This window comes from Sciurus carolinensis, chromosome 13 (genome assembly GCF_902686445.1).
Source record: "Sciurus carolinensis chromosome 13, mSciCar1.2, whole genome shotgun sequence".
Taxonomy (NCBI): domain Eukaryota; kingdom Metazoa; phylum Chordata; class Mammalia; order Rodentia; family Sciuridae; genus Sciurus; species Sciurus carolinensis.
The window spans coordinates 76968021-76983355 of record NC_062225.1 but is presented as its reverse complement, the minus strand read 5'-3'; positions in this window follow the sequence as shown (position 1 = coordinate 76983355).

Sequence of the window (15335 nt, the reverse complement as noted above, 5' to 3'; positions counted from 1 at the left end):
ATAATAATAATAATAATAATAATAGCCATTCTTTAATGTGCACTGAATATATGCCACAACAATGCTAACTGTCTTATATCACCTGCTCCCCATGTTTCCAAGTAAGGAAACTTTGTGTTAGTAAGATGCAGAAACTTGCTGGGCTATTCTGTCCTCATGGAACAGAGCAGAGCTATATAGCCAACATTTCTGAGTCTGGACTTTGAGTTTAACCATTACTGATACCCCACAGATGGCAGTTTCACCACAGAGTAGCCCTTAATATGTTTTATTAAATCAAATTGGCACTATGGGGAGTTTTTTCATTTGAAGGCATTAGATTCCTTATGGAAAGCATAAGTTTCACTTCCTATGCACAGTAGATATGACTTGGTTTTCACTTCTTCATGGAGAGTGGCCTAAAAAGAGTACTGAGAAGAATTGGGGATCCCCAGTGCTTAGCATCCATTGCTCACCCTCGAAATGAGGCCAGCTCATCATGTCCTTAAGGAGGGAAGCAAGGGCCACAACAGCATCTTAGGCTCCTGAGCTAGCCACATTTAGGAAATGGGAGAAAGGGCAGCTCTTGCAGGCTTCACTACCAAAACCAAGACAGTAATGCAAACCTCGCGGGAGGAGACCAGGGACGTGTGACCTATCAGCTTGATGCAACCTCGTGCACCCATGAAACTGGTCGTTATGAAGACCAGAGAGAAACAGGGAAGGACACTTTCCATATTTACTCTATGATGTTCCCTTAAAAAAACCAAAACCAAAACAACAATGCAATGTGATTATATCTATTTAAAATAAGAATACTTGTGAAAATGAGCATTTAAATCAACAGTTGATATAAGAGAAATTGAATGTTTGTATTAAGGTGGTAGAATTCTGGGTATTTTTTTTCAGATTTAAGAAATATTCTATTATTTTGGCAGCAAATTATTGAAATTAATTTTAGAACACACCGGAAATACTGCCCCAAGAAGAACACCAGGAAAAAAACAGGCAATGACTATTCACAGTCATTTTTCCTGGCTTTCATTTTCCCTGTCCCACAGGAACAGGGAGACCAGAATTCAGGGTGGTGCTCAGAAGTTGTTCTAGAGCCCGGAAGAGGTGTCGCTATGCTGCCTTTTAACTGATGCTTAAGCAATGCAGGATAGACTGTATTTCCCCGACCCCATTTTTCAAGTAAAATTCACAACATTCAGTAAACTCATTCACTGAGACTTGGGACTGAAATAATGGTAGATCCCTGACTTGCATCAGGACTTCTCACACCTGCAGTGTCCATTTCCCTGCACTAGACACTTTCTACTCCAAATATTGCAAAGAGTGGTTTGTGTACTGAACTTCTTAAGGTTGTAGGAAATGTACTGCATGCTTTACTTTTTATAATGTCAGTTTGGGCTAGAGGTAGGGGAGACATTTGGAGCCAAAATTGCTTCCTTCTGTAGTTAGGTCATTTTACAGAAACCCCTCCTGAGCTGGTGCCCAGTGCAGGCGCACTGTTTTGCAATTTCCAGGCTGACTCCTGAATGCATGTGAACCACAATCCCCATTTTCTTTCAAGTTCCCTTTGGCCAATTTCCCCTACCTACAATGCCCAACCCACCCCCCCCCACACACACACACACATCACCAGTCTCCCATCTCTGAGTTAGAAGAGCTTCTCTCTCTGCTCTCTCTTGGGCTGACTCCAAGTTGTAGCCCTGATCTCTCCACAAAATTAAAGGCTTAACTCCTGTCTCAGAGAGCAGCATTTGGCAAAAGCATTTGGGAAATCATAAAATTACACAATTCTGTTCAACAGCCAATATATCAATGTTCCCACCTTGACTATCGGCACACTGCTCCTCCCCAGCAAGAACACATGGGTGGCACCAAAGTACTCCCTGCAGAGCCCAAGGGCAGGGACCTGTGACAGGGAGAGTTCTTTGCTTGAAGGCTTCGTATTTCACCAAGAGTGAAAAGCCCCATACTCAATGCAATGGAGTTAATAGTGCATCCTTTATGCTTCTATGGAGACAGTTCTAGGGGGAAAACACTGCCCCATTACTTACAAGACTCTTCAAAAAAGACACAAGTGAAAGGCACATTCAGAAATCACAAGTGCAGGCACACGCACACACACACACAAATTCCAAAAAGTCACATCCAGATCTTTTGAAATGTATCAAAAATCTTTGTCCCCGCTAACCTGGGATCTAATTTCCTGCCTCAGTCTTTGTTTAATAAAGTAAAAGGCTGCCTATCTTGCAGCACTATGCCTTTTATTCAAGTTAAGCCTTTCCTCCCGCCTTGGTTGTAGGTCATGATCTCAGCTGCTCCCTGCAGATTGAAAAGGTTGACTCCTAGATCTATACGTGACCAGCTTACTTCTTGGGAGACTGTCTGAAATAGTTCACCGTGTTTTAGTTTGCACGTCATTTATCACTGACATCGTCTCATGCATGAAAGTGCAAGGAGATTTAAGGAACTGGCATTTGCTCTCGAGGTCTCCTTTAGAGGAACGCTGCCTAACATGCTTCTTAACTCCTGCTGCCTCTGACGCATGGCTCTCCTCCTGCGCCACCGATCTCTTCCACAGAACAGCACAGCCCTCAGCAAGTGGAGAGCTCTACTCAGAACTCTAGACCTATTGTGCTGAAATGTGGGGTTAGGTCACAGCCTGTCTTTGCACTTCAAATCCAATGTCTCGAAAACAGCTAGAAAGTATCTGGTGTTGTAAGCATGAGTCACCTGAATGACCAAGAAATCCTCTAACATCACATAGAAGACAAATCAAGAAAATGCTACCACTTGAAGTTGGAAGAGGACCTGGTTCTATTCCTTGTGTTCGATTTTAGTTTCTTTCCATTCTTCAAGCCCACCATTTTTCTGACTCTCTGAATTCATTTCAAAAAATTAAAACCAAGGATAAAATTCTTGATGATTCTGTAGCTACTGTTTACTTGGCTCTTGGTTCTAGAAATAGAATTTTTATTTCCACAGAATCAATTCCCTGGAAGCAGGATCCTCTGGTAAGGGCGTCTACACTCAGGATTCAACAAGTTCAAGAGTCATATACTGAGTTTTCCAAAAGTAGAATTCACACAGAATGGACACATCCTCCAGAAATTTGGGTACAATATCCTAAATATTAATGTCCTCTTTAGTCAAAAGAATATTCTCCCATCAGAGCTGCCTAACTCCTTCCCAAGTTGAAGGATCTGATAGAGGTCTACTCTGTCATATGGGAAACCCTGAGCACCAGCAGTAGCCTCAGTGAACACACACACACACAAACACACACACACACACACACACACACACACACACAGACGGAGCTTCTGCTGTGTTTGGTACCATATTGTCTCAACTGAAGAGATTTATTTATTTGAACAACAATGTCCTTTGAAGTTATGATTAGCCATCAAGAATGAGCAGCCTTCTGGAAGACCAAATATTAAACTAACAAGACTTCAGCTTATACCCTAGAGAGAAAGCTTCTGTGACATTTACATGATATTAGGCTTGCTACATTATTTTCAAACCTTTTGACAATTACAAGTGGAGATACATCTCATTTTCTCTATTTGTTTCTAAGCTACAGCAAAGAAACAATGAGTCATTATTCCATTTTGCCTGTGGAATTTAGATTTGGATTTCTGTTTCCCAGCAGAGGAATATCTCTGATCTCTCACAGTAAATGGATACTCTATTCACTTCTACCAACCAGGGTCTGGAAACATTGTAGGCTAACTACATTGCAACTTGTTGAACTCATTGCCCAGTTTCTTGGAAGTGCCATTGTCTAATAATGCACTCTAATTCCTCTCAGGTTGAAATTAGAAATTAAATTCCATGATTTAAAAAAAATGTGGGGGGGGGTAATGAAATTCCTCTTGTTAAATGGAAGTTTTCATGGAAGGTATAATAAAATGAATCATTATCAGACATTTATCCCTCCAAGAAGTGGTACAAATATGAATTATTTGAATTATTATATAGACCAAGTAGGAAGGAGAAAATAGGTCTGGAGTGTGGGTATTAGGTGAAAGGTCTTAAAGGTAGTACTCACTCAGAGGAAATAGGTAGGAAAAAGGGAACCAGGAGGTTACCTAAAATCATTGATTTTCTTGTTTGCCCTTTGGACATGTTCCAAAGCTGCCATCCAGGTGGCAATTTAGAAAAGGATGGCTGCCATATTGATTGCTAAGATATTGTCAAAGAAAAATTCTATCAGCAAAATAGACAAGGAAGACTTTACTAAGACTATTGCAATGGAGGAGAAAGATAGAACTCAACCCCACTGAAAGGAAAGGTGCAAAATTTATAAGCACTAGGGCAAGCTAGTAAAAACGTGCTAGAAGACTTTAGCAAGGAAGTTGATCAAAGCCATTAGGCTACCTATGTTTGCAAATTCTCCCTTATCAAAGCTATACTCCTACCCTAGTGTCAGATACTGGGAGATATGAGCCTGTCTTTCTTATGATTGCATTTCAAAGGGATGGCTCCCCGTCCTTGAGAAAGATAGTCCTGGGTTGTAAGGCTGGCAAGAGGTCTGGAGAAGATTGACATCTCAAAGGGGCTACGAAAGAATTTACAGTTGTAAGCTTTGTAGAGTAAATGCTCTGAGGAAAGGAAAGTCTGGGGCCTATCTGAAGTGCAGTCAAGCTGAAGGAATGTTGAGGCCATTTTGGTCAATATATGTCACTCTGCTAGACTCAGTAGCTTATAAACAACGGACTCTGATTTTTCAATTCTGGTCAGACCACTAGTGTATTCAGGGGCAGGTGAGGATCACCTTCTGGTTCATAGATGATGTCCTCTATCTATTTCCTCACATAGTAGAAGTAGGCAAGGCAGTTTTCTGGGTCCTCTTGCATAAGGGAACTGTTTCAGTAAGCTTTTTTTTTTTTTTTTTTTTTTTTTTGGTCATTGTAACCAAAAAAAAAATCTGACAGGAACAATGTAGAGGAGAAAAAGTTTATTTGGCTAATGGTTTCAGAAGTTTCAGTTCAAAGAAAGCCAGCTCCATAACTCTGGGCCCAAGATGAGGCAGAACATCATGGTGGAAGGGCATGGAGGAGGAAAGCAGCTCAGGACATGGCAACCAGGAAGCAGAGAGAGCTCTTCTCACCAGGGACAAGATATAAACCCCAAAGACACACCCCCAGTGACCTACTTCCTCCAGCCATAGCCTATCTGCCCACAGTTACCATGCCATTAATCCATACGAGTGTATTAACCCACTAATCAGATTACGACTCTCATAATCTAATCATTTCACCTCTGGATGTTTTTGCATTACCTCACACGCTTTTGGGGGATGCCACATACCCAAACCATAACAGGCACTAGTTCCATTTGTAAGGGATGAACTAATCAGTTCCAATGGACCCACTTCCTAATACCACCACATTGCTGTTTAGGTTTTAATATATGCATTTTTGAGGGAGTACACAAACATTCAGACAATAGCATAGTAAAGTTTGTGAACACAGAATACTTCTTCAATTCTTGGTGCTTCATATGTATTTGCTTATGTAAGATAAGTGATTTATTTTCCTGATTTGTAGATGAGGTAACAAGAGCATAGAGGTTACCTGTGGTTCCGGTTACTAGGTCATCTGCCAATGGTTCTATAGAACCCAGCAATCTGGCTTTATAGCCTATGATCTTAACTTTACTCAGCTTCATGATGCTTACTCTTATCTCTCAAAATACAACTTTAAAAATGGATCCTCTGGTGGATATAGCCAAGGTGAGCCACAAACAACAGCTTGTATATTTCCCTCCCTGGGCGTAGGTGGAACTGAGACTTGCTTCTGAATGGTAAAATCTGGCAAAGGTGGTGGGGCAGTTTCCATGATTATGTTATATTTTGTGAGATTCAGTCTCTGCAGCCTGAACAGAGAGGTCATCCTTCATACTGGACTTACAGAAGTGAATAACCATGATATGAGAGGAACTCTGGGAAGGTGGACATGAAGGAACGATAGGTGGCCTGTTGTGGTCAGGGCAGTAAGCCAGGCCTGAGTGAAGTCAGTGAGAAAATGGGACCTCAGTCCTATAACCATGGGGAGCTGATGTCTGCCAACAGCCACATGCGCTTGAAGAGGACTCCGGGTGAGAACATGGCCCAGCCAGCACTTGGTGGGTCCTGAGCAGAGAACACAGTTCAGCCTTGGCCTGACTCCCAGCCAGACTCCTGACTCACAGAAACAGTTAAGAAATGTGAATTGTTTGGACTGCTGAGCTTGAGTTCATTTTTTGACATTTCTGTTGTCTTTGGCCAGTGCTCTGGTTCACATTTATTTCAACAACTTCCAAAGATCTCTCTCCAGTTTTACTCCTTCAAATTTTCCCAACATAGGTATCTTTTGAAAATGTGATCTCGATATGCGATTCTTCAATGACAAATGCAGCAATAACGCCGAAAAATCTATAGGATAAAGTCCGAACTCCTCAGCAGATTATGAAAAGCTCTCTCCAGTTCTTTAAAATTCCAATTCCACTACCAACTGCTTCCGAGAATTTGGGGAGGTCAATTTCTTTTCTTGAATCTCACTGTTCTCACACGTAAATATTAGAAATAACACCTTATCCCATAGCATCATTGAAAGGGAATCAACTAGGTGATATAAATTAAGATATTGGCTTAATGCTGAATACAGAGTTTGAATCCAAAAAGTACTAGTTACAATTTGATACATGGTTTGTGTTTGTGTTTATGTTTGCTTGTTTATTGAACAGGAAGGGAAGAAGGTTAAGGATTTCGGAGGGCGGGGTCATGCAGATTGCCCAGGGGTATTTAACCTTGAGGTAAGCATGGAAGGATGCTGGAATAAGATCCATGTGTGAAGATTCTGGGCAGGAGGATAAACTATGTGGTGAAACAGACATCTAGAGAGATACAGCGTGTTGAAGGCACATAAAACTGAATCTGTCTCAGAAAAAGGTATGCATAGAATTAACTGTCTTGTTTCTCTCCCCAACACCCATCCCTGCTTCCCAACAGGAGAAGAAGAAAACGAACTCTGGTGCTTACTACACAGTGGGTATTGTCCAAGTGCTGTGCACATGTGGACTTACCAAATCCTACCCAAGAAGCCAAGCACTACTGTGATCTCCACCATACATGGGGAGAGTAATTTTTCCAAGGCCACACAACTAATAAGTGGTAAATCTGCAATTTGAACCCAAGCAGAGGGTGAGTTCTTCTTTATATTGGGTGTACATTTCCAGAGTCCACCCAAACTAATAGACCCAAACAAACATACAGGCAAGGAAGCAAATAGAAACAGCAATTGATTGGGTAGATTGAATCATTAAGCCTTAGCTGGGTTATCCCCTTTAACACAAATGAGAAAATTAAACCTCCAAAAGGCCAAGTAACTTTCCTTTCAAACTGAAGCTTGTTAAGTGGCAGTTCTGATGCTAGCATTCAAATATCTTCAAGAACATGAATGCACTATGTTAGTCAATGCATATACATAGATATCATCCGTGCACGCAAAGTTGTTTATATATTTATATGTGTGTATGCATGCATGTATATAGGTTAGAACTATTCCTGTAGCAGAATCAGTAATTTGCTGGAGCTTTGTTTCCTGATACTATGGGCTTAACATTTAAAAATGAATCAGATGTGGCCTTCAGTATTGGGAAAGCGGCCTTTCATGTCACTTTGGAACATATACAAGTCGTATCAGATATGCCATTCCTTCCAAGTACTGGCAGTCTTACTGAAAAAATAAATACTTAAAGTGAGTAAATGCATATAAGAAAAAGTGCTCAGTGTGGAATATGGATAACAAATTCAATTGACATTAGGGATATCAGATATGATCCAGCCCTGGTGAAACTTACATTGTAACAGGGGAGGATAAAACCACATCATACACATAACATGATACAGTGGTTAAATTCCAATGATCAGATAAGGCAGAATTGGAGGTGGGGGCTAAAGTATTAAATAAGAGTATTAGGGTGACTCTTTAAAGAAGATGACAATTGAGGAAATCTTTAGAGATGGTAAGAAAAATAGGCAGTTAGATAGCAGGGATAAGAGCCTTTCAGGCAAAGGAAATAGCTAGAACAAAGGCCCTGGGGCAGGAGTGTCCCCGGTATGTTTAAGAAATATCAGGGAGGCCAGTAGGGCCCAAACAGCCAGAGTCCTACTTATGGGAACAGACAAGGAATAATAAGAACTGAAGGGAAAAAAAAAAAAAAACTGAAGGAACAGAGCCACATCATGTAGGACCCTCTACCCCTCCTTGAAATAAAGAGTCACTGCAGGGATTTGAGCAGAGAACTATCACAAAACAACAAATGTTCTAATATTCCTCAGGGAGAATTGTACAAGCATGTAGTAGTAATCCAGGTGAGAGACGACGGTGGCTAGAACCTTCTGTATCACAGTAAATAAAAGCCTTGATCATTGTTTCACTTCCAATCACAGATGGAAACTTCTAGCACTTCACCGTTTAGCATGTTTTCTGTGGATTGTTTAGAAGCTAACAATTTATTCTTAAATTCTAATCTTATTTCCTGTATGATTTTTAAAAATCATAAGTGCATGTTAAAGTTTATAAGATGCTTTCTCTCAATATGATTGTCATCTTTAGATGTGATGAATTGTATTCACTGATTCCATGATATAAAAATAATATCACAAGCTTAGGATGAACCCCAAAGGCACTCTCTTGGTTCGGATACTCTTGACTGTGTTCTATGCATGGTCCTTAAGAAAGTCATTTGTAGCCAGAGAACATTTCTCTTGTTCTGGGAAATTCTGGGTTTGCTTGTCAACATTTGATATCATCAAGTTTCTGATATTCTGTTATTAACATAGATCCTAATATTAACATATCCTCACGTTATTCAGATAAATCTATTTTGCCATAGTTCATAACTGTTTAACACACTGCTGAATATTATGTCTGGCATTTATTCAAGATCTTTGGGTCTACAATCAAAACTAGACTTTTCTTCTTTTGGTGCAAAATTAATATGTTGAAAATAGGTTGAGTGATTTTTTTTCTATTTTTCTAAAATAATTGTATATCATAAGAACTTTTAAAATGTGTTCGTTTATCTTTTGTTTTCTTCTTTTTTCCTGATTTCTATTGGACAAATAAGGACTTACATAATCACTTTTTCTACAAATTTAAAATTATAAAATATGCTACCAGCTTTCAAATACTTTACTAAAGTTTAACTACACATTTTTATAACATCTAAAGTTATTTAATATCTCTCCTTTCCAAAATGTGTCAAGAATCTTAGCATTCTTTAAAAACGCTTTAGACTTCCATTATGTTATTGCTGTCTATATTATTAGTTTTATCTTTACAACACAAAAAATCTTTAAAATTTTTCTCTTTTCCATGCTCTGGTTTACCTCTCCTCTACTGAATGCATGCATTGATAAATCTTTTGGTATTGTTCTGTAAGTGGTGAGCAACCTTTGTGTGACTAAAAAATACTTGTCTGAAACCCACCCACATGAATAAAAAGTTAGCTAAGCATGGAAGTCAAGATTAACAGTGAGTTTCTTGAAGGATTTTGTTTATTTGTTTATCTGTCTATCAGTACTGGGGACTGAACCCAGGGCCTTAGGCAAGGCAGGCCAGTGCTCTACCATTGAGCTATACCTTAGCACTTCTTATTTTGTTTCAAGATAGTGTCAAAAACTGCCAAAGCTGCCCTCCACTTGTGATCCTCCTGCGTTAGCCTCCAAAGTAGCTGGGATTACAGGTGTGTGTCCTGGCACATGGTCCCTGGAGGATCTTGAATGCATGCTTCCACTATCTTCTGGACATTCCTCTCGAAGCTAAGTCTATGCTCAGCCAAAGTACAATTCATTAGAAGGTACTCTGCCTTTGCTCTCTGCCAGCTTTAACATTTTTCTCTGTGTAATGCTTTAGAACCTCACTCCTCTCTGTCAAGTTGTGGATTTGATCTTATTTATGATGCACAGACTCTGGGGTTTGTTTTTTGACCAAGGACTGTGAGCAAACTCCTCTACTATGTCTTCATATATTGCTTCTACAGCATTGTGCCTCTTACAGAATTTCTAGATATATGGTAGGGCTTGTTAATTATACTCCATTTACTTAAGAATTTTATTTTCTCTAATCTATCATCTTCTTTAATTTCAAGTTACATAAATTCTAAGTGTATTAGGCTTCTCCAAAGAAACAGAACAATAGGACACAGAGATGTATTATCAGAAATTGGCTTGCCTGATTATGAAGGCTGAAAAGTCTAAAATCTGAGGTGAGCCAGCAGGCTGTATATCCAGGAATCCTAATGGTACAGATGAAGTCTGAGTGAAGTCTCTTGAAGAATTTTTCTCTTGCTTGGAGAAATCAGGATTGCATTCCATTCAGCTCTTCAACTGATTGGATAAGACCCACATATATTATGGTGGGTCATGTACTTTGCCTAGAGTTCACTAAGTTAAATGTTAATCCAAACTAAAAATACCCTCCAAGTTGATACATAAAATTAAGCATTGCATTAAGATTTTAATTTGACCCTTCTACATTTTTTCAGTTTGTCATAATTTCATATTTAATTGAAAGAATACTATCCAATTATTTTGACATCCTAAACATATCTATTTCAAAGATTTAGAACGATATGAAATGTTTTTCAATACAATGGACTGATTTTGGTTATTAGTTATAGTGGTTTTCTTTAACCTTTGATTTCTTCACAGGGTTTAGAATTGAATTTGCAGCCTCAATTGTGAGACAGGGACACTCTCCCACTGCACTAAGTGTTCCCTATATAGGAAATTGGAGATCTCTCCATGCCAGGCTCCTGAGGAAGTTTGAAATGCCATGATAGGCCCTGCTTCAACATGATTCTGAAAGTATCATAGATGGAGCCGAAGACCTTGCTCATTTTCTTGTCATGAGGATTTTTCCTTTTTCTCCTTACCTCCTCCTTAGTCTCACAGCTTCCTCCAAAGCCATGGATCTAGCAGATGTTCTGCAAAAGATTTTTTTAAGCCTCCCTTTATTGGCTGTGAAGGAGACATTGAGCCTGTCTCCTATCTCCAGTCTAATATGAAACACTTCTTCACAGTTACTCCTCTGAATCCAACTTCTACCACTTCTTTCCTTCTTGTCAGTGAGGAGGACTTGTCCTTTAGCCATAAAAGCGTAGTTTGTAGACACCAATGATCTGGCTAAGAACAATTAGAAAAAGTTAGAGGAAATTTTTCAAACTTTGTTTGAAGACTTTGGTTATATAATGAGGAAATTTGGACTTGAATGACTAGACCAAAGAAAGGGAAGCATATTGACATGAGCAGGGTTTTCTGGAAGCCATGTTTGCCCTTGGAGATTTGCCTCTCCTTGGCATAGGAGGTGAAGCTGAGATGCTTGGCAAAGACTCACTGGTGCAAGACGGAAAACCAGCAAAGGCACTGACTTTGTCATGAGGCTGGAAATTTTTTTAAATGGAATTTTACAGCTGCCAAGGCATTGAGAACTTGAGGAAACCAGATCTGAGAGAAGAGAGGTGGAAGGAAGTACATGTGGAACTCTGTGGTCTAGACCAGGACTTCTCATCCTCTTCAACTGACGTGTCAGACCAGAAAACTCTTCCTCAAGGGAGGAGTGGGGAAAGGAGTGCCATCCTGTGCATTGCAGGATACTTAGTAGCATCTCTGGCCTCTACCCACTAGATGTCAACAGCAAATCCACCACCCTCCCCCAGAGTTGTAAGAAACAAAAATGTCTTCAGACATTTCCTATTGTCCCTTAAGAAGCAAAATCATCCCGGTTAACAACCACTAGTTCAGACTCTTGAAGTATTTGCCAAATCCTTAAGCTGTACCAGGCAAGAAGCTAAGAAGCCCCGCAGAAAGGAACTGGATGACTTTCTAGCTCATGAATTTTCAAGTCACAAGGTACTAACAGGATAAAAAGTAGAGCTCCCACGGGGAAGGATCTCAGCACACAATCTAGGTGCTCTTGCCTTGGGAGAGCTGTACATCGGAAGTAGGTGACCCATTCCAGTCTGAGCCTGATCCCATTGACAGCTCAATCCTTAACGTGCCCAGGCACTGATGGGCTCCCCAGCTGCCAGCCAGAGAACAAAGGAATTCCTACCGAAGGGAAGGAGGGTTTTATCAGCCTGAAGTGTATTGTTCACACAGTGTACTGCATTCAGCCCAAACTTTCCATGCGCTCTGAGAAACAGGCCCAAGGGTAAATAAACACAATAAAATGGATCCACAGGTGGACCCAGAGTCTGGAGCTTTAATCATACATTTTAAAACAATTGTTATTCAACAAATCCATATTATAAGGTCACGAAAGTAGATGGCAAGATTAAAGTTATGAATCTCAAGTCTTCAATTAAGTATTCAATTATAACTTTTGGAACTAAAATATGTAACTGTTAACAAGAAATCTAGTTATCAAAAGTTGGGCTTAAGAGCCAATAGGACATAGCTAAAGAGAGGTGGTTAAGCTGAAAGAAAAATCAACAGAAAAAAAAAAATCCACGCTGAATTGTGGAGAGCAAATTAGATGAACTATGCATAAAAGAACATACCAATTGTTTCTCATCTGATGGAGAGGGTCTAATTGTAAATAGAGCTGCAGAAAAGAAAAGGCAGCAGATAACATGAAAACAGTACTTTAAGCAACATTCTAAGCCTATGAATTTTCTAAAATATTAAAGGGTATAAAGTTACATATTCATGAAGCACTGCAAATGCCAAGCACATTAACTAAATAGAAAGAAAATTGGGTAAATCATAGTAAAACTTTTAGAAACCAACAAAGAAAATGAAATCTTAAAAGAACAGAGCAAATAGGACATATTTATCTTCAAAGGAAACACTAACATTGAAAATTGATTTTTCATCAAAAATAATGGAAGCCACAGACAATTGAATGACATTGTTAAAAATGTGGAAAGGAAAGCATGGTACTATAATTTCTACCTAGAATTTGGTAGCCCACTAAAATAATTATTCTTCAAAAGAAAAGATCAAATTAAAACAATCATAAACAAACCCAAATCTAAGTAGTCTATTATCAGTAAATGTAAATGTGCACTAAAATGAATATTAAAGGGAGGTTTCTGGCAAAGGGAAAATGGCCTAGGTAAAAAGACATATAAGAGCACAAGAAAAAAAATGAAGAGTGATTGAAAAGGCAAATGTGTAGGATCGCAAGTTCAAAGCCAGCCTCAGCAACTTAGAGAGACCCTATCTCAAAATAAGAAATAAAAAAGGACTGGAATATCATTCAGTGTTTAAGCATCCCTGGGTTCAATCCCTGGTACAAAAAAAAAAAAAAGTTAGGTTGATATATAATAGTTTCTGAGGTTTAAAATATGTTTTGAATTACATTATGAGAAACAGGAATGTTGAGGATGGGAGGGAATAAATGGAGTTTAAAGTGTTCTAAGTTCCGAGACCAGGATGGAAAGTAGTAAAACTAAGGGTTAGTAGTGGAATTTGTATTGGTTTCCTATTTCTGATATAAGAGATTACCACAAACTTGCTGACTTAAAGCAATGTACTTGTGTTACCTTGTAGTTCTAGAACTCTGAAGTTCAAAATGAGTCAGTGACGCTATGTTCCTTCTAGAAGCTCTAGAGGCCAGCCCACTTCCTCGTCTTTTCCAGGTTCTCCAGGCTGCCTGCAGTTCTTGCTTGTGGTCCATCTCTTTTACCAATGCTTTCATCCTCACACCTCCTTGACCCTGACATTCTCCCTACCTTTTGAAAAGGACACTTGCAATGATATTGGACCCAATGGATGATCCAAAATAATCTCTCATCTCAAGTCCCTTAAATCAATTGCATCTGCAAAAATCTCTTTTACCAAGTAAGGTAAACATGCTACCATATTTCATGCCCACTGGCATGAATATATTTTATATCTTCCTTTTCTTTTATTCCCATCAATGCAGTGAACTTTTAACTTCCTTCAATTACCACTCAGCATGTTTAGCTCAAGGAGTCATGAGAAAGACCATGATAGAGGCCAGTTACGTGTTCAGTCACTTCTCCTAAAATGGGATTATCTGGAACATGGCAAATGAAAAGATTTGTAGGGAGGAGGTTGAAGAATCCAAACCAAACCTGGATCCAGAGAAAATGAAAAAGAGTTCTACAAGAAGACACAGTCGAGTTTAGCCTTGAGGAATACAAAGCAATGCGTGCATGGCAGACAACACATGGTGGTCTTTTCATTACTGTGACTCTGATTGACGAACTACCTTTGGCAACAGCTTTAGCATGCCTTGCTGCACAAAGAGCCAGAGAATTGACTAAGTACCACTGAGTCAAATAGCCCATTTCATTTTCTTCCACAAAGGACCAAAATCCTCTAGAGTATGTTTACCTTTGTTACTCCATAACCTGCTAGGCATTCTACAGTGCTTTTCTGAAGGCTACAGTCTAAAACCAAATGTCTCGTGTTAACATATGAGATGTAGTTTTGTATTAACTCTTCTTTCTCCTGTTCCCCTCCTAATAATCAATCAGATTCCTCATGTATACTGAGTTATGTGGGATCTCTTGTTTCATTGTGGGTATATTTGAACAAGTAATTGTCTCTGCTTGGAGTTTCTTTTCTTTCCTTGTCTGTTCAGGGATTTTCTAGTTACACTTCCACTTCTTTTTTTTTTTTTTGGTAAATTCTCCCTTAGTTATTTAATAGCATTTGTCACATAAAGATGTGTATTTTATTTTATTTTTATTTTTATTGTAAAAAAATGGGATACACGTTGTTTCTCTGTTTGTACATAGAGTAAAGGCATACCATTTGTGTAATCATATATTTACATAGGGTGATGTTGGTTGATTCATTCTGTTATTTTTTCCCCTTCCCCCCACCCCTCTCATCCCTCTTTTCCCTCTATACAGTCCTTCCTTCCCCCATTCTTGCCCCCCTCCCTAACCCTCACTCTAACCCTAAAACTAACCCCTCCCACGCCCCATTATGTATCATCATCCAATTATCAGCAAGATCATTCTTCCTTTGGTTTTTTGAGATTGGCTTATCTCACTTAGCATGATATTCTCCAATTTCGTCCATTTGCCTGCAAATGCCATAATTTTATCATTCTTTATGGCTGAGTAATATTCCATTGTATATATATATGCCACAGTTTCTTTATCCATTCATCAACTGAAGGGCATCTAGGTTGGTTCCACAATCTGGCTATGGTGAATTGAGCAGCAATGAACATTGATGTGGCTGTATCTCTGTAGTATGCTGATTGTAAGTCCTTTGGGTATAGGCCAAGGAGTGGGATAACTGGGTCAAATGGTAGTTCCATTCCAAGTTTTCTAAGGAATCTCCATACTGCCTTCCAGAGTGGCTG